At 36.8% G+C, this 21499-nt stretch overlaps 1 long non-coding RNA gene across 2 annotated transcripts in view; it reads right to left on the minus strand.

Annotated features, from left to right (window-relative positions):
* Window positions 1-229: 229 nt before the first annotated feature.
* LOC134200218 (uncharacterized) overlaps window positions 230-21499 on the minus strand; it is a 32021-nt gene continuing 10751 nt past the window's right edge. Inside the window, exon 2 of one of the 2 annotated variants that reach the window (XR_009975040.1) lies at window positions 230-565. This is a non-coding gene — a long non-coding RNA (uncharacterized LOC134200218). Of the gene's footprint in view, window positions 569-21499 lie in introns of both variants that reach the window. The other variant, XR_009975041.1, reaches the window with a different exon arrangement.

Consider the following 21499-nt stretch of genomic DNA (forward strand, 5'->3'; position numbering starts at 1 on the left):
CTCCAGCCAGCCACCCCCCTGTCGATATATCGATAGTGCCCGCATCATGCCGCTTAATTGATGGGTGGTGCCCTATAACATGATTGCTTTATTTTAGGCAAAATTGAGGACTTCGGTTCCCGGGTCATTGACATTTGTTTTTTATAAATCTGAACTTTAATCTAGTTTCATAAGATTTCATTCAATAAAGTATTATTGCAAGTACCGTATTTGTAGGAAAAAGCATCACTGTCGCAGCACATGAAAGTCTTTACTATTCTCAAAAACACATAAGCTTCTTGAAATAAAACATATGCGGTTCCTAATTACAATTTTATCGTCAACGTTAATGCTTAATAGAATGGACACAATAAGACGGCGGCAGTCTACAAACACAAGCAAAACTCGGACAAAAAAAACACAGTCGGTCACCACCCTCGCTGGTCGACGGTAAAAAGTACAAAAGTGGGCCACCTCCCGCCGTTCCCAGGAATGCTCGTCCCCTTCCCTCGCAGGGCTCCAGTAGCATCTCGTGGGAGCTTTTCACGAGCCTCATGCTTTTTATAGCGGCCATAATTGTGGACAACTGCTGAACACAAAAATAACTGTGTTAATTTAGTTATTTATAATTAATATATATAATTAATATAATTATTAAGGTCATGGTAAATGTTAGCTTATAAGTTGCATTGCGAAGTGTGTCATCAATGTTCTTTGTGTAGAAGGTCATAAATAAAATCAATATTTAACCAGAGTTCTATATGTAAAGCAGATAGAGGTAAGCTGCCTCTTACTGCTTTTAAACAAGAAATTTCTAATTTCGCATGTGTATTAATTTGCTAATTTAGTGCCTATTTGAATAAAATCACGCTGTGAAATACAGAACTGCTTGTGAAATAGCAAACAGTGATTTTATGACTGTGATTAGGAGCTATGCCAAAACATTTTATTACCGTTGGGGGCATTAGAGCGAAAAAATATGAATGAATTCACTCCCCATGTCGGTGGTGCTGTCACGTGACACGCCGTGACTTGGTTGATGAAACATTGAAATAATCTTCACTGGAAGAGACAAGAACTGATACGTTTTTTACAGGTTTTTTAGGTTCAGGTTTTAAAAACGAATAGATACTATTTTAATACAATCTGCATTATAGTGCAATTTTTTGTATATACATATTTTGTTTTTTTTTTTCAAACATTTCACTTTATACTTTTTTTTTGGCTGAGGAAAAAATTTCTTTTTTTTTATTGCTTCGATGGGCGGACGAGCTCACAGCCCAACTGGTGTTAAGTGGTTACTGGAGCCCATAGACATCTACAAAGTAAATGCGCCACCCATCTTGAGGTATAAGTTCTAAGGTCTCAGTATAGTTAGTTACAACGGCTGCCCCATCCTTCAAACCGAAACGCATTACTGCTTCACGGCAGAAATAAGCGGGTGGTAGTACCTACCCGTGCGGACTCACAAGAGGTCCTACCGCCAGTAAGCAAGCCTGTACTTCCGCATACATCATGGGCGGTAAGGGGAAAGCCGATGTTGAAGCAATTGAAGCCTGTTGTCACCCAACGGCCTACGTTCGAGCCACGGATGTGACATAGCGACCAGTTGCAAGTGATGTGCATCGCACCTCTGCACTGGTTTGCCGAACCGGACAGGCAGCTGTCGGCGCCACTGCCCCCACCATCAGGCCTATTGGTCGGCAGGCTGCGATTCCGATCCGGTAGTAGATGCACTCGTAAAGCAGCTCCACTTGAGTACTTAGGCTTATTCCAAGGGCACTGGAAGGGCACAGCTGTTAGCAAGCTTTCTCATCCTGGATGAGCTCTTGGGTTCTCCTATTCCATATCAAAATAACTCATGTGTTTATATTATATAAAAATAGTACAGTAAAATAGAAGAAATTGTATATGATAGAAGAATATGGAAGGAGAAAATATGTTGTGCCGACCGCCGGTGACTGGGAGAAAGGCAGGAGAATGATGGTGAACTGAGATACTTTAAAACCTAAAGAAGACGTAAGAAGTAAAGTCTGTCAGAAAGTGTTGCTATTAAATTTGCTTACACCAAATATAAAGTCGTTTAACTCTTCGTATAATCAGAGATACTATATATAATCAGAGATATCATACAGCTACTGAAGATTTTTTTGGTGTCGCAGGCACAATTTCCTAGAACGTGTTAAATAATACCAATAACTAATTATTTTTTCAGTATTCATATCGAGAGGCGAAAGGCAATTTGGTATAAGCAGAATTTCTGCAAAATTACAGGAGAGCTATTTAAAGTTTAAAATTTGGGAAAAATATCATAAAAAAAATATTCTTCATTTATTCGAATGGACTAAACTTAAATTGAAGGTCAATTAAAATCATCGAATTTTTGATGCTGATACCAAATAAAACAGACCTTTAATAATAATTATAAAGAGAAATGTCGCGTATTAAGCGAAATGTCGCTTAAGCCTTTCACACCTCGACATACTAATTCCTTCAGATTCCCTATTAACAAGATAAAGGCTCTTCTAGTAAACAAATAAAATTCACGAAACGTGGAAACCGCTAGCACTTGTCGTATGACATCGAAACCCGGCGATAAGCGTCGAGGGGCGCGATGGCTGACAGGTTATTAAACCGGCTCGGGGGAGTGTTTGTTTTAATATTAATAACGATAAACATTCATAAACATTCGTTGGTGTCCGGTTACAATTTGTGGGAGGACACAGTTTGTTTACTATGATTTATTTGTTATCCTGAAAATTTTCAACACAAAAATACTTTTAGTTAAAACGTAACATAATCACCGTGTTCTTAAAATAGTCACTCTAATTTCAGAATGATAATACACTGTACATGAATTTAAAATCACTGTATTTACTCACATGATTTCCTTCACATTCTGTTAAATTGACGACGTTATTGTTAAGTCTAGTGTGAAATAATTTGTTTCCTTGGTGAAAATATTGATGTGAAAATATTTTATATACTTAAAGCTCAGTTAAGTTTATTGAGCCCGGAATTTCCAATCTCATAAGTTCGCAATCCTTAAGATTAAGATTGAATTAAATAAAAAATATGCATTATAATATGTTTATAACAAGCGGTTTTTTTTTTGCGCAAATTGTTTTGATTTTTGGTTAATAACAGTGCTAATTACACAGTAAATGATTTGAACCTATCGCCCACATGCTCCGCCCTTGCACATCGAAAAAGCACCTCGGCTTCCGTGACAACGTCGAATCAATTTTAATTTCCACGGTTTATAGGGCTTAAAACGATTCGAATACTTGTTTTTAAGTGGTGCTTATTGTTCTGTGAGTGCAGTAAATTCAGTTCAATACGACGGGAGTAGGGGCTCGTCGGTATGCGGGCAGGGTGCGTCATTCTTTTTGTTTTTGTACCGCTTCGACGGGGAGAAGGGTGTACCCACTTTTGTTTTTTAAGGTCATTAGTATTTATAGAGGACGATCGACGATTGTATCCGACGTGTGCGCGTTTCGTTCAACGATTAATCTATTTATGTAGGCCAATGCCAAAACATATATATTAGGCGTGCAGAACTTGTGTCTTGGGATATTATAATTTTGTAGCTCATATGAATGAGCTCACGGCTCACCCGGTATTAATTGGTTGTTACAGCCCATATTTTTTTTATTTTTTATTGCTTAGATAGGTGGACGAGGTCATAGCCCACCTGGTGTTAAGTGGTTACTGGAGTCCATAGACATCTACAACGCAAATGCGCCACCCACCTCGAGATATAAGTTCTAAGATCTCAGTATTGATACAACGGCTGCTCCACCCTTCAAACCGAAACGCATTACTGCTTCACGGCTGAAATAGGCGGGGCGGTGGTACCTACCCGCGCGGACTCACAAGAGTTCCTACCACCAGTAAATAAATCGAATTTCCACCAGTAAATAAGTCTGTTTCACTTTGTATTTTTCTACGGAACCCTGTCTTTGATTGACCCCAAAATTTAACAGAATACATATATTTAGACCCATAACATCAATTGGCAATGAATTTCTTTCTGTAACTTACGACTTTGTTACTCTGGCAGTTAATGTGTTAAGGAAAAAGAAGCTTGGCTTACATCGAATTAAATCAATCAATCAATTATTATTCCTTTTTGGTATTCGGCTATTTACGGTAGGTACTCTTGATAACTGATTCTTATCTCTAGAATAATACCAACATTGTGAATGATTCGCGTCTTAGTATTTATTATGTATATTTTCTTATCTCACTCTCTACGGTGCGTCGCCAAGTGTGTACAGGGCGACCAGGTCTTCTCCTGCCAAGCCGTTGCCACTCAAACACGATTGATGCTGCGTTGACTCCGCTGCGCCGTAGAGTGTGTCCTATCCAACGCCATTTCCGATGAGCAATGTCTTGCGCGATGGGATTTTGGTCACATTTAGTCCAAAGGTCTTTATTAGAGATAGTGAGAGTGAGATGAGGACTGCCAACGTGACCTGGAGTGATGTCCAGGAACAAGCGCAAGACAGGGTAAAGTGGAGACAACTTGTGAGGGCCCTATGTACCAGCGGGATACCCTAGGACTACAACAACAAATATTTTCTTATTTGAAATCAGGTAAACACTAACATGTAGAAGAAGTGTTTTAATCATGAAAACAATGGATAATAAAATAACAACCGTACAACATTGTTCTACTCGTATGTACAAAATCTTTACAACGTAAGTGCTAATGCAAATTGTAAATAAACGATAGTCAATTTTTTGTTACTTTTTGCTATTAAATAAAAGAAATGTTTTGAAACTCGAGAAATATGATACATACGCATACATTCAGTTTAGTTCTTAACAAAAAAACGTTGAATATTTATCAATTCACTTGTTGCTTCCATTGAACTTGCGCCCCCACGTTTGAATGTTAATGTTTTAAAAGTGCTTTTAACATTAGAACTTATTACACTTAGGGGTGCCATGGGAGACTGCCTCTACTCGCTTCAGTACTTGGGGAGGACGATACTATATCAACTACGCAGTTAAAGAGCATGTAGTTCAATATCCCGTATGTGCTTCGAGAAGGTAATCGTGTACAAAAATTTTAGTTTTAAGAATTATTGTAACCTATATAACACAAATGATATGCGAAGATAAAATTATCTCCTTTGTTTTTGTAAACTGATTTTCTTTTTCACATTTTACTTAAATAGCTGTACAAGTTTTAATATATATATTTATAAAAATGAATTGCTGTTCGTTAGTCTCGCTAAAACTCGAGAACGGCTGGACCGATTTGGCTAATTTTGGTCTTGAATTATTTGTGGAAGTCCAGAGAAGTTTTAAAAGGTAGCTAAATATGAAAATGCACGGAATTAAATAAAAATAACAATTTTGTTTTTCTTTTTATGTGTCGGAAGGATTGATTCCTTTTGTTTGTTTTAAGTTTATTTTATACAAAAGCTTAGGTCTTTTATTTACCGACTGAGGCACTACAAAGTCTGCCGGGTCAGCTAGTTTTCAATATTTATGTTTTTAGGAATAATCTGTTTTTTTTAACTGTCGATGGTAAAACAACAATTAAAATGTTATGAACCTAAATTTTTTAGGTGTCAGTGATTATTATCGAATTTCATCATGTAAATTCAACAATGACAATAGAGGACCTATTCTTTATTTTGTATGTAAAGTTTTGATTGTATAATGTCGTTTATGTCACAGACAGTTGCGTTTCAATGATCTCAGTAATATAAAGAGCCACGTGCGAGCTAACCACGTGTTGCAAACAAAGTACACACATACATACATAAAATATGAAGCTTCTTTAATAGTTTTACTAAACTAAATGCATATTTTTTGTTGAATATTTCACACTTCCGAATATTAGAGCGTTCGTAACGAAATACCTAAATTCGATATACTCGTGTTTCGTTCGAGTTTATAGTCCGGTTTGGAGCGTTAAAATAATTTCATTACAATTGTACGTAAGTAAAAAATACAAAATAAAACCAGCCGTGTCCAATAGCGGTGGTAGTTACCTGCCTGGACGGCTCCGAGTTAGAAGGCATTTCAAAACAAAGAAATGCAGTCCTTGCTCTCTGTGAGTAGCCCTTGGCGAGAGCTCACAAAGGGCTGTGATTGTGAGGTAGGGGCGACGGGTGAGGGGGAGGGCCGACAGGGGAGTTGAACGACCCCGCGCCGGGGTGGCCGCCCCCTGCGTCCGCGCACGCTTGGGCGACGGTCTGTAACGTCCCTCATTCCCGTACAAGACTTTATAAATTCTAAATTCGCTTCGTTTGAAATTATAAAGATGTCAGTCAGAATCTGTACGCGGCTTTGTAAGTTGAATCTTAATTTAAAAAAAAAACGAAATGGTATTAATATTAACTAATTCTTGCAAAATAACAATAAAATATATTTCGAGCTGATCACATTTGTTCAATCCGAATATTTTTAAGTCTAAATCGAAAACATTTGTCTCGGAATTATTTTTTCCGGCGCTTATTTCCAGAAGTCGCAATTTTACAAAAACAAATTATATAATTATTTATTATAGTTTCGATAAGTTTATGTAAAATTGTTGCAGCATACGTAAGTTATTACACTTTTATACTGATTCTTTTCATGCATCTTCCGGGTGATTCTCAAAATATTGAATGAGTCAAGGATCGAATGAATAATAACGATGAAAGTCAATGTTTTGCTTATAATGGTTTCATGTAAAAAGTACTAGGTCACGTCCTCTGCCCGCCTTAAATCAATTCATTTTTTAAATGGTCCGGTTAGTTACACAAATTCTCCTTCTCCAGTCGTGCTCCTTATGTCTGAGGGTCGTGACGACCGCCATTCAAGACTGTCTTTGGGTATATGGACAGCGTAAGCGGTAAGCGGTGGTATCAAATACTATAATTTGCAAATAAGCAGTCGAGGTGACCACACAATCATTGTTTCTTAAGATCATCTGATAATGACATGAATAATAAGGTGACCTTGTGCTTCAAGCTACCGAACCTGAAAATTATTTTCTCAATGAGTGTGGGCTTAGTGCGTGGCAGTCTCTAAGCTATTGCCCATATTTCACAGTTACCGTAATCACTTAATAAGTGGGCCATGCGTCTTGTAGTTTATTGAATATATTTGTTTAAATGTTACTATTTTTAAAATTTATTGTTTCCGTATCATAATATTGCACATCGTTTTGATAGCTATTCTATTTAAGTCCAAATTATTAAATACTAACGACCCACCCTCGCTTCGCTTCGGAAGCTGTAATTTATTATTGATTTCTCCACTATTTAATGGATGTTATTATACATATAAACATTATAAACCTTCCTCTTCAATCACTCTATCTATTAAAAAAACCGCATCAAAATCCGTTGCGTAGTTTTAAAGATTTAAGCATACATAGGGAGATACAGATATAGGTACAGAGAAAGCGACTTTGTTTTATACTATGTAGTGAAGTAGCATTTCGACGCTAAGACAGTATGTTTAATATTCATATAGATATCTAATCATACTCTATCAGATTGATTGTGAGCAGGGGCTCGCGACCCCCGGTCACAGCCGCGATCCCTCGCCGGAAGAAGGGAATTTGCATCACAATCAAATAAACCCCGGTTAGTGTTCCGGCATCCCGCGTCCCCCACATGCACCTTAGTACGTTCCCCATAAATTAATGTACTGTGAAAATATCCGGTTAATTTTGTGGTCTCCGTTTTTACGAACATTTTACTAATAGCGTCGTATTTAATTTCAAAGTTATTATGATTATACGTAAGAAGGTAAATGTGTATTTTTAATACGCTTTTATTAGCTTCAGACGTATGTATGTTTATAACGGAATCTTTGAGCATGATTTTGACCCCCTTCAAACCGTCGGATTATTCGAAATTTGGTATACTTATTAAGGGCCGATGATAATTCAATAATAAAAATAAAAAATCAAATTCAACTAAAAAATTAAAAATAAATAATACTTTTAAAAATCGAACAAAATACGCTTTTATAGAAAATCGAACTAAAAAATAGAAAATAAGTTTTAATAAATTTGAATTAAAAATAGTGTAAGAAAAAATGATTTTATTGTAAAAAAAAGCTTGGGATGCATTTAATTACATTTAAAATTATACAAACTAAACGTGTGTTTTCGCCAGTCGAGGAATGAAAAGAGTCGAATTTATCAAGTTACTTGGTTTTAGAGCATATTCTGAGCTGGGCAGGTAGAACTATCCACCTATTTATCTCAAGAAGGAATTCTTAATTACGTTTAAGTAAGATCTAGAGTTGTTAATTTAGAAGTGGGGTAAAACAAAACTTACTTACATAATTATTGACAAATAAACATTAATAATTCTTACAAAATCAAAATCTTTGGCCAACTTTAAAACGGTAATGTTTAAAATGAAGTAGTTTATGAGTCAAACATAATTGTGTGGTAATTATTTGTGATAGTAAATTTTGTTGAAATCGAGTCACATCGCCCGGAATTATCATACAACGCGAAGTTTTCAATTTTCTTATATAATATGCCAGCTACAGTTAGGCTTCACCACAATATATAGAACAGTTCTTATTTACCACCGCTGATAATTATTCCATCGCATTGACTCATTTAAAATTTAAAGCAAGAAGTTACTAAAATTAACATTTTTTTATATTAAATGTTAAAAAAGATACTGAACTGACTCAAACTTAACCATTAAGTGAAATATAATTTTGTTTTTATTTTTATTTTTCGGTCATTTTGATCATATCTATACTAAGCGTTGTTTAAAGTTAGCGGCATGAACACTGGTTTATGTTGGTCATGGCCAATCATTACTTTTCAAGGCTTAACGATGAAACACGATTCATCGCTCTACTGATGTACTCCATACAGCGACCAATTGAAGGATTTATCTTGTCCTTGAAAGTAATCGGAGGGTTGATCGGATAGATCAGTTTTTGAAATAATTCCTATTTTTTTTATTGATTATTGAAGGATTACTTAGGTGGCCCGGAGGTATTTCCAGTTTCACCAGGACAGGTGGCGAGCAAAGGCTCAGCCAGGAGGGGGGGATTTGCTAACAGCTACCCGAGCGCCTCCAAAGGAGACCTAACAGCTCAAGAGCAACTGCTTTGCGAATGAATCTACTAGCGGATCGGATACGCGATCGGAGACGCGCAGTGGGCTGAGATTCCTTAATTCTGTTACAAGAGCTACTTTAGTTAGTCATCGTGGCCTTGCGGATAAGACGCCCGGTGCATTCGTGTAAAGCGATGCAACGGTGTTCGAATCCCGCAGGCAGGTACCAATTTTTCAAATGAAATACGTACTTAACAAATGTCCTCGATGAAGGAGTAACATCGTGTAATAAAAAACAAACCCGAAAAATTATGTATAAAAACTAACTAAATTACTTAATAAACACGTGCACCCATAAAATAACATCGAATTGCAAGGAAACATTCTCGTAATATGCGCAACATTTAAATGTGGTAACGCAAAAACTGAACAACTGTTACTGCAATGACAATTTGTGAGTACATTGTAGAGGTGCGGTGTGATCACGCAGGACGCGAGGGAACGTGTCCTACAATAATCAGAAGGTCACGGCAGGGTCCGCAAGTCGGCACGATAAGCGCACTACACTCTACTAACCTTATGGAGCGCGCGTGCTATTCCGTGTGACACAGTGCAAACAACTTACCGATGATTTAGAGCTCATTTTAATTTTGTTTCTCTTTTCTTAACTGTAGTTTCGACGGCTAGATTATGCTCCGCCTGATGTTAAGTGATTGTAACAGTCAATAAATATCTCAACGTGAATTTCTTTATCCACTTGGAGTTATTAGAAGTTTGTTTGCTTACGTAGACGTATTATACAGAATAAATAAAAAGTTATGTTTTTCGCGTATGAAAATCATTATTTAGTTCGAGAACGTATCGTTTGATGGATTTCATTATTTCCAGGGGCGAAAGACTGTTTGGTTTAAGCGACATTTATCTTTATAATTAAATAATAATAAATTAATATTGTTAATTAATTTATAATTAAAGGTCCGTTTTATTTGGTATTAGCATCAAGAATTCGATGTTTTCTTCGAACTTAAATTATGTTTACACCACTAAAATAGCCGAAAAAGCTTTTTTCATGATATTTTTATTTTTATTTTAAACTTTAAATGGCTCTCTTGTAAAGTTTCAAAAGGCTTAAACCAATTATTATTAGCCTTACACTCCTCGATATTATATTCGAAACATGCTTACTAGTCTTACTACTACTTATAAATTCTCCATATTTATGTATATTCTTATACTGCTTTATCATTAGTAAAACAATGAAAGGTAATCCATAAATCAAATAATGTAAACTCGTACACCGAATAGATGGTTAAAATTTTGTACAAGATTCGTAAATTTTTTAAATCAATCAGAAAGGTGTAGCCGCAGGACACAGCAAGTCTTTAGTTACATTTATTTAATTTTAATATATATAATTACTAGTATAACTACTGTAAGGCGCGACACTGTTTGACTGTCATTAATAAAATAAATTTTTTAAAGCAAATTGAATTACTTTTCCTTTAATACGCTGTATTTACAATTCTTTGTTTCGCATGCATTTATACTTAAGGTTGTTAGTTGGTTCGCTGTTAATAATATAATATTCATTTGTCTTTTAATGAAAATGATTATAGAAAAAAAATGGAATATGAAAAAAAAAATTATAAGATCATTCATTTACTAATTAATAATGTTTAAAAACGAAAAAAGTAGTTTAAAATTTTTGTGTTTCTAAAATTAGTAGTAATTTTCCAACGATTTCCTTCCTATTTTGGAGTTGTTGAATTGCATATTTCGGTTTCCCACTATGGTCTATCGGTTCTATTTTGATAAACACAAAATTGCTTTTGGAGATTGTTTTACATGCATTTTACTTATTCCTTCTCTCGAAATAGACTCCGTTCACAGTTTTCCTAGCCAGTAATGAGCTTTTCTTAACAATTGATCTCCTACAAGTTTTTGGTTTTACAATAATATTCGAACGTAAATTGAACTACTTATTTCTTGTCAATAAAATTAAATAATTAATCATTTTGTTAGGTAAGTTCATTTACAAAGTTTATTTATATTTCCTTTTTTTTATCGTTAATATTTGTTTAACCGACTTAACCTAATAGGTGTATGGCTCTAATAAAGAATTAAAAAAAAACTTTTGTTTAAACGGAACGCATCATAAATATGGCGTCAGCGTAAATCCTGAGCAATTTCCGCAGTCGGACGACGCGCTATAGAGGTGTCATCTACACTACAGTAAATTTTCCCGCGCGAGTGCGGTGTGGGGGCGGGGGAGGCACGAGGCGCTGTCGCTCTAGCTGAGGGCGAGGCGGTGCGCACCCGCAGGGGCCTCTCGCCGCCCGCGCAGCCGCCGCACAGGGCTCTCTGGGGACTTTTCGCTCTTCAACTCTTGACGTCACCCCGACGCGATCTATTCGCTACACACACACACACACCCACACCCGTTGCTATGTGCACAAATACTGCAATTATTAATCTTGATGTAACGTATTGTTGTGTTCAGATTCACAATTGAAACTTTTTTTTTCCTACCTAAGCTGATAGATAGCCTTGAGAGGCTATATCAGCGTCGCCTTAACTAGTAGCTGAGCTCACGGGGCTCAAACCTGATGATCACAATTGAAACACAATCTGTTGGTAGCTATTCCATACTTAGTTTGACACAATTACCTACCACATTAAATGTTTTCCTCGTGCGAATGTAAACAGGAAGCTTTTAATATAAACTCTTTAAATTACTCATAGTGTTTTATTTCAACATCAGATGACAAACTGGGGTTCGAATTTACTTAGCTGCGTCCCTAGCATTGCTTATATCTGTATCTGACCACCTAGTTACTCTTGTGTCTTTTCTGTTAAAAAATAGCTCATTGCCGCAACAAACACTGAATAAATTATTCACGTTATCTCAATGTTCTCTAGAACGGCGACTACACAACGACGTTCCCCCCGAAACATCTCGAACGCTCCGAGTACCGTGAAGCCCTTTCTCTAATTAAACATTCCTACTTTTACGATATGAACGACTATAATACCTGCTGAGAAGTAGGAAAAACTAACGGTGCAAAGAATGATGAGTGCGCCTTTCGGATGCACGCGTGTGGGACGCGTTTGCGCAAGGCGAGTCCCAAGCCGCGGACGTAACCGAAGCCGTCGGGTCGCAAGCCACGAAGAAAGGTGGTCATCTCTGCATAACGCCAGTCATGCTTTAGGTACACGGCCCACTATCGCCTTAGTTACATAAATACATTCAAAACTACTTGAGAGACGGCGAACATGTCCGTCCGTGCTGGTCACTCAGTGTTACTATCGTTGAATCTAAAAATAGAAATTGGTGCCACATTTATCTCGAATAGGCTTAATGTTCGGAATAGGCCACCATCGGAAGCCCTCCAATCACCTGCGTCGGTTCTAAGTTAATACACGTGGAACGTGAAGGCTTGCGCAATAACGCCTGGGTTCGTAGCCATACTTTCCTTGCGGTCACTACCCTTCACGGGCAGAAGGACAGTTAGCCAATGTTTGGTAACAACTCGAATTCCGAACAGTTTGTGAACAGGAATTTCACGACGCTTCGCTGTTGAAATACTTAAAACTTTAAGTGAAAATACTTCAAATACATCCATTCGTTGTGTCAAAATCAAACATTACGTTATCATAAATTGATCAAATAATTCACAGGATATCAATAATGAGATTAATGAACCTTATTTTTGCGAATTGATTTCAACAAGTAAATTCTGAAAGTTTATACTTTGCATTCATACTTCGTAAATTAAATAGCAATTATGCATATTTTTTAAGAGATGTATGTGGGGGTGAAAATGATAGGTAGCCAGTGAAGGTCATGATTATCATACAATGGCATCGGCCCGATCTGTATGTCGGTGCGTCCATCGTGCTGTCCAAATCGTTCGACAGTAATCGTTCTTACGTAACTTATTTAAATAGGTACTAAGTTTCTTGAATGTTATCACTGCCGGACAAGCCTCTTTCATTCTCAACCTATCAAATTTTAATAAATGTAATCTACAGTGTTATTCTGATACCCACAAAGACAGAAAATATAAAAGCCGCTATGTAAATATTGATAGTATTCGAAATATTCTTTGTAATTTATATTTTAATTATTATTTTAATTTAGATGTAGGTAACATCTAATACGTAATAATGTACAAAAGCAAGACAGAACTTTGAAAAAAAAAAAAACAGTAAGTACAAATATAAAAATTATACCTGTTTCACGTTCTAAGTTTGAAATTAACGCAAAATTAAGTAAGGTTTTTTTTTACCGCGAGGCAATCTATATGTCCCGGTTATAAATTAAAAACCGTTCATACAATGACAATCGAAACTTCGACCTGGTCTGGTGGTGGCATTCACATTGTGAATTGCGAATTGCTCCGGCTCCACTTACCGACAGTTGAGTTTTTGCTTCTTATTTACGGCAATACAAAAATCGTACTTACTTCCAAATGATATAAATAAAAAAGCATTTGTAGAATGTAAATTTGTTACATTTTCGTAGAAAAATAGTTCAGTTATTCTAAGTATGATGCAGCTGCATAAATTGAAACAGGTTCTCGTGTTTAAATTAGTTGCGAGGCAAACTCTTCCGGGCGTAAAAAACGGAGATTTTGTCCCAAAATCCAAATGATTAAAATCATCAATACTCGTGTCGCAATGGGTCGATGACCCCATGGAACCACCCTGATTTCACATCTCTTGTCTCTGTCTGACTCGCGGTAAATGTGTAAAGCTGTGTCGCTTACACGCTTCATTCTCACGTGCGTGCGCGTTGCATTATACCTCGGGGCCATCAAAACTTCTCTAGGATACAAAAGATTACACAGATTCATATCTATGAAACAACACACAGGTGTACAAGAAAAAAGACCGAAATACAGAGACGTCTGTGACTTTTAGTGCACTTATTAGTGCGGTATTCTGTTACATTTATTAGTTTTCTGATGAGTTCGTTTCGCGAGTGAATATAATCCAATTATTTTTCACGACATTACACCGTCGCTTTAGTCTGCTTTTTATAAGAAATAGAAATACCCTACTTGGTTAGGTAACCAGGGGTATCTAATGGATAATTTACAAAGGGCAATGACACTTGTATCATATGGAAACTGCTTTAAAATAGCTCTAAAAGTATCATTTTCGTTCAAGCAGCTATTTAAAATAATTTGAAAATATAGGTGATTTTTTTACACTGAATAGACGGGTTCAGTTACAAGAGTAACTGCGAAGTAAGGAATGCGACATAAGTACGTGATTTATGTTTCGAATTCGGAGAGAGATTGGGAATATTTCTTTATTGAAAAAAAAAAACGCAGCAATAGATACTAGAGATGACCTCTGCACCGGTAGCGAATGGGTTGACGGAAACACTTCAAAAAATCCTAGCAGCCCTACCAATGGATCTCACTGTATACACTACAGAACCAGTCCTAAAAATTCAATAGTAAAATGCAATTCCACTCATTTGGCGTCCAGCGCCCATGAGCGTCCACACATGTAAGCAATAAAAAAAAAAAATATATCTGTTCTTTTTTTTATTGCCCTTGTAGGTAGACGAGCATACGGCCCACCTGATGGTGAGTGGTTACCGTCGCCCATGGACTTCAGCAATGCGAGGGGCAGAGCCAAGCCGCTGCCTACCGAGCGTAAGCATGAGCGAAAGCCACGATTTTCGAGACTCAAATATTTTTTAGCTTCAAGTAAAATTTATTTTCATTTTTCATTAGAAAAATTGGTATCTGCCTACGGAATGCGAACACCGGTGCATCGCTAGATACGAATGCACCGGACGTCTTATCCTTTAGGCCACGACGACTTCTAAACGATCTAATTATTCAAAATACTATGAAACCGACAAAGTTCTTGATAATTTTCAATATTTATGTTCTAGTACAATACTTAGGATAACAGTGTAAACTTTATAAACGAATATGTTTCAATATTATTTGGTTCATGATTAGCAGCGTCACATGACGCTTACAAATTCGGAATCGCGGTTCCCGTATTGGAAAATTGTAAATGGCGTATTAGTTTTTTTTTCTTAACAACTGTACTAAAATGATCGTAAATACGAAAACCGTGTTCATGTTCACCACAGTCAGGAGCAAATTTCCAGTGAACAATGATCGTTTTATGAGTTACGGAAAAAACTTTTCATATATTTGGTAACTAGAGGTTTATTTCTGCCGTGAATGCCAGTAATGAGTTTCGGTTTGAAGGGTGGAGCAGCCGTTGTAACTATACTGAAAACTTAGAACTCGTATCTCAAGGTGGGTGGCGGCATTTACGTTGTAGATGCCTATGGGCTCTAATAACCACTTAACACCAGGTGGGCTGTGAGCTCGTCCTCCCATCTAAGCAATAAAAAAATTTAGAAGAATTGAGAATAGACATCAAAAATATTCTGCAAACAGATTTCGTTTTTGAATGGTTCAACGATAAAAATACGTTATAATGCCAGCCGGCTAAACTCAGATGCATAGACCGCACCGGCATGTTTTCGGAAGCCAAAACACTCTGCGCTCACCTATGAGACCTTCTCCGCAAACTGCTGGAAACTACATCTTCAAGCGCGTTAGAGAGAGATAGAGACATTTTTCGGACAGATGCTTCGTATAACTTGGGCTAAACGTAGCGTCCGTAGCACTCCACATCTCACAATACGAAAAGATTATCTTATTCCTCGTAGCCGATCTTTTACCAATATTTATTCACAAAAACAACACAAGCGCGTGTTCTTTTTATTTGCAGTAAAGTCTTGTTTGCTGTTTTCTGATGTAACTTCTATAAAATCTGTTCTAAATTAACTAATACAATGTCAATGTAGCCTTAATCTCTAAACGGCTCTTTCGACTTCCGTCTTCCAGGATTTAGTAAGCGGTCAGTGACTTTAATTTTTTTTTTGTTGGACAGACCTCAATTTTCATTTCGAATTAATTTTAAATTTTTGATATAATCTTGCTGTTCTAATAATTATATTAAATAATTTGACCATATTATTTCGTTTTACTTTTAATCCCTTTGTGGTCAGAAAAGCATAAGGCTCATCCGTGTATGTATTCATCATGGACAACATTAATGCCAGGGGACCGGTCAATTAAGCGCTTTTTTTATTATTTTAACGGCAAACCAGAGGCATCAAGTTGATAAAACATTATATAATTACATTGATAAAACGTACCCTTCAAATAAAAAACACATGGTTGCTTCTGTGGCATATAGAGAAGGACAGTAAAGTCCCACGCAACCCCACAACACTCAAAATATTGTAAAAACAGGAAAAATATAATATATCCGCAGTTCGTTGACATTTTGCACTAAAGGCGATAACCATTGAATAATAGGCTCGGCGAGCACCAAAAATCATTTACAATCACCAGACAGACAACAGTAAAATAAAAAAGCAACGAACAGTTTTACATAATGGCTCTAACATTAAATGCAACTTTTAACAATCCTATGCCCCTTTCTTTTTAATTTTGTGAGCGTATAATACCGTAACTTAACACAAATCCGGCGTTAATTCTCGCTTCGTAGTTAATTCAGCGCAACTTTGCTTGGGAAGTCGGAATAATAGAGTTTTAAGATAAGATCGTACCGCATTGTTCTTACTGGTTAAAGATCTTTAAATATTATGTTTTCAAAATACGTTTACTTTTTAATTCTATTTGCGTTTTATATGTAATTTATTTGCTCGTTGTAATAATTAAGTAGGGTGCGTCATAATAAATTTGGAAATTACTTAGCCATTGCGAATTGTATTTATGTATATCTGATTCTTTGATATAAATCTTCAGTGGTAGCTTTCGATTTCGTATGAGGAAAACAAAAAGAGCAGTTTGTAAACAGATCATAAAAATAATTGTGGTAATATAAATAGACATCTATTTGTCAGTGGTATTATAACAAATCATTTTCCTAAATCTACAGAGTCAATGTTCATCCATCAATGGCGATGAATATACAAGAATTATGGAATGCCAATCAATGTGTAATGAAACCCATGCTTTTCGTATTTCTTGACTGTGATTTCCTTTTTATATGTATTATTTCAAACAGGCGTTCCCTTTTCACGGAAAAGGCAATAAAATTCATAGAAATTTCTCTTTCAGTAACGTCCAATCACAAAACTTTTTCTCGGATATGTGAATCTTAACCGTCATAGTTACTAAGCGTATCCGTGCTTATGTGGTATGATCTTCCACATTAAGCATGTTAGTGATAGATAGCCTTCACTTAAGTGCCGTCTTAATATAACAATATTGAGAATTCAAATCGCGTGCTTACTAGATCGTCTGATCTCGAACGTATGGCGTGTCTACCTTATTTAGTCGGCTGTTAGTGAAGCGCAGGTTGTGCTAGGCCGCTAAAGATACGTTTACATCAGAACTCAATTGACGCGGCAGATCAACATAACATTAAGCATTTTGTGTGTAAATCAACTATTCAAAAATTAAATGTCACAAAGATGACAGAGCTTTTTTTTTCTTACCTAAGCTGATAGCCTTGAGAGGCTATTTCAGCGTAACCTTAACTAGTAAGCTCACGGGGCTCAAACCGTAGTGATGCTAGGACTGACCCTAGCAAGAGCAGTGCTCCGCAGAATCTACCATCGAATCAGAAGCGCGATCCCCTGAGAAGATCCGGCGAGAAACTCAGTGGGCTGTGTCTATGGGTTAATTCGCTCGTCGAGCCCTTCGTCGCAAGTGATGGGTTCGACGACGACGGTGACCGGTGCTTGTGGTACCTAAAAGCACCGTTAATGGATCGGGAGGTTTCGGAATGACGTGTTTTGGGCGACGTCGACTATTTACCACCATTCGGTCTACAGGATCGGGTATGTAGAGTATGACAGAACAGATGACAGACAGACAGAAGACACGGGTAGACGACGAAGATTATCGTAAAGACCCGTCATATAAAATACTTTATTCCTTCTTGATGTTGATTTATATTGAAATTTAATTAGAGTATTCGATAATTTTAAGTTTTATTTCTCCATTAGGTTTTTTCATTCTTTTTCTATCAAGTATTTAACTCAAGGATTTGAAGCCGAAATGTTTTATTTTTTAAATTGAATTATTCACCATCTATTATTAAATATCCAGATTAGTTATAAAAAAAACACTAAAATCATATCATTCAAAATCTAATTATCGAGTTTTTTAAATCAAAACTAGATTTATTTTATTATTTAGCTTCACTTGAACGTCACGCCGTTTGAGCTCTCGTGTGAATCATTACTTATGGTATGTAGGCGTCGCCATTCAAGGTCTCGCGATGGTGGTGGCAGAGATTATTTCTATTTACTTGTTAACTACCTAGATGTTTTGTAGGCTTGTACTTTGTCTGTTTACATTATAAGCCTTTGCTCGTTTTGCCGAATCGTAAAATGCTCGTTAAAGGGCTTTGCACAAACAGCCATTACGATTGCAAAGAAGATTTCACAACATAACACCGAATAATAAAATAATATTCTGGGGAAAGTCACAGCGTTAAACAAAATCGTAATCTGTTTACTTATTGCTTGATTAGGTCACTGAAGTTACTTTAAAGGTCTATGGATTAGGTACATTATGTTACTTTTTGCTAAAATTTAGTATTGTCAATTTCGTAGATTATAAACATTCTAAATAATAATGTCGTTTAAATATTAAATACTGATTAATGAGTGAGTTTGCCGTCGCTGAGACTATAGCGTAATTGCACTGATGTGATTTAAGTTTATTTGCAATACTAAACACCACTATTGAATTTAAACATTATTTTAATTTGTGAATCAGTTATTGGTGCAAATTTTACTATTAATGAATTCAGTAGGATTTAAGTTTAAATAAATATGATAAATGATGACCAACTCATAGATAACAGCGAGTTCTGAAATTAATTCATGTACTTTAGGGCCACTGCGCAACTCGGGTTGCGGGATTCTATCCTTCCAGGGTGTCTCATGTTACAGACACCATGGACATACTATGTCTACTTTTTTTTAGGATTGAAGGATTACTGGTGGCCCGGAGGCCTTTTCAATTTCACCAGGATAGGTGGGCGAGCAAAGGCTCAACCAGGAACACCTTCGAAGGAGATCTGTCAACTCAAGAGCAGCTGCTTCGCGAATGAATCTACTACCGGATCAGAATCGCGACCCGCTGAGAATATCCGGCGAGAAACTCAGCAGGCTGATGCATGGGTTAGGTTGCACGACGAAGTCTTTGACGAGTTCGACGAGCACGGTTACCGGGGTCCCTAAGTCTGCTCCTAGTGTTAGAGCTGAAGGCGTCTAATGCAAAGGTTATTGGATCTGATGGATCCGTCAGGACGTGTCTAGGTGCAAGCATATCCAGCGATGCAAGGGTGTTCGAATCCCGCAGGCAAGTACCAATTTTTCTAGTGAAATACGTACCTAGCAAATGTTCACGATTCACTTTCACTGAAGCAGTAATGCGTTTCGGTTTGAAGGGTGGGGAAACCGCTGTGCTGAAGAGAGGAGGAGGAATGGAGACTTTCGAACTCATGTCTCAAGGTGTGTGGTGGTCAAGGTTGTAGATGTCTATGGACTCTAGTAACTACTTAGCACGATTTTAAGTCGTCAACACATCTAAGGAATAAATAAATAAAATCGAATCCGAATCCTCTCGAATCAAAAGCACGTGTGACGGTGATGGGCCGTGCGGCCTGCGCGCAATGATCGCTCCAAATATTAGATTACGTGGAAATCATATCATAACAATTGCTATTGACAAATATTTTACTAAAATTTCGTGTTGATCATTACAAAGATGTTATAAACAGTTGATACCGAAATATTTATTGAGGCACGTATGAAATTGTAAATTTGACCACCGAATTTTTATCACGCTTTCGGTGAAATATAGAAATACATCAATATATTAAACAATACGCGCTCCACCTATTCTATGTTGACGGACTTGACGGTAAGCTGACAAAAATCTTCTCTGAAATACCAATAACACCTGCATAGAGTTTATAGAGAGGAACAGTCATAAACTGCATCAATGCATGTATGTATGTATTTGTGTGTATGTATCTATGTATTTGTTTTGGCAATGTAATTTATAGCCTATGTTCATTTTACTCATATCTACTGTAATTCTTTAAATTATCGCCATGTATTAACTTCATCACAGCTACGCGCTTCTTGAATCATTCACTTCATCAACGAGGGTTAACTGGAAGAGAACGCCTGCATGGCGTTAAGTTCGCCTTTGTACAATATTTTTATGCAATAAAGAATTTTCATTCATTCATTTATTCATTCATTCAAGAGAGTCGTGTTCCTCGGTAATGAGAGAAATCTCCCAGTAAGTCTTTCGTTCCGGTTGTAGATTCAGCGAAACGCTGCTCTTGCTAAGGCCAGTGTTGGCAATTCCCTCAGGATGAGCCCGTGAGCTCACCTACCGGTCCGTTGAAGTTGGAATAGCCCCTTAGCCCTTAGGCTACCAAGGATTCGGTAGAGAAAAAAAATCTAAAAGAAAGGAAACATTTGAGAACAAGAACGAAGCTAATTTCGTGGGTTATATAATACGGAGCTAGCTTTCATAATCGTAGTATTCGGAAGAGCTTCTTTTTATTCTGCAAATGAAACATATGGATCTCGTACTTCGTCAGCTTCACACAGCTTGAGAACATGGATGAAATCCCCGCAAAAGCGATACGAAATGGTAAACAAAACACACATATAACTAGACAAGATATCCGGTAAATCGAATTCATGTATCTCCAATCTAACCGATTAACATAAAATTTTACTAAAGCCGGGCTGAATGATGTTGCACAAATATTTCCGGCGTACTTCTTGATAGCTATTTCATATTGAAGGTTCAACGTAAGTCGGTTTCCCGAATGTATAAGTTGAAATGTACATGATCACTTTTTAGGCTGTATTTTTTTATTACAGGAGGTTTTGATGTACAATTTACGGAATCAAATAACGTGTGACTGCAGCAGCAATCTTCCGAAGTGATGACCTTGTCGCGTGGGAGCTAGAAATCGACTCGAGACTTACGCAATCCCATCCAATCGAGCGCCTCCACGCTCACCGCATTCTAGGATTCTTCTAAACATCACACTATCTAATCAGCAATAAGTCGTACGACATATTATTAAATAATAATAAAACTTGAACGAAAACCTTTACAGACTTCACTAAAATAATTAAAAAAATATGAATATTATCAATATAGTCGAAATCAATTAAATATGCGTTATTAAGGATTACTTAAAAACTATGAATCAGATCTTGATAAACTTTTAAAAAGACCGTTTGAGAAGAACTATCTTTCAAATAAAATATACAATTTAAATAGGTAAATTCTATTCTTTTTTCTTTTTTTTTACGGCCTGCGCGGGCGTACGAGCGTACGGCCCACCTGATGCTGAGTGGTTACTGCCGCTCATGGACGTTAGCAATGCCAGGGGAAAAGCCAAGCCGCT

Source organism: Bombyx mori, chromosome 15 (assembly GCF_030269925.1).
Source record: "Bombyx mori chromosome 15, ASM3026992v2".
In the NCBI taxonomy this organism is placed as follows: domain Eukaryota; kingdom Metazoa; phylum Arthropoda; class Insecta; order Lepidoptera; family Bombycidae; genus Bombyx; species Bombyx mori.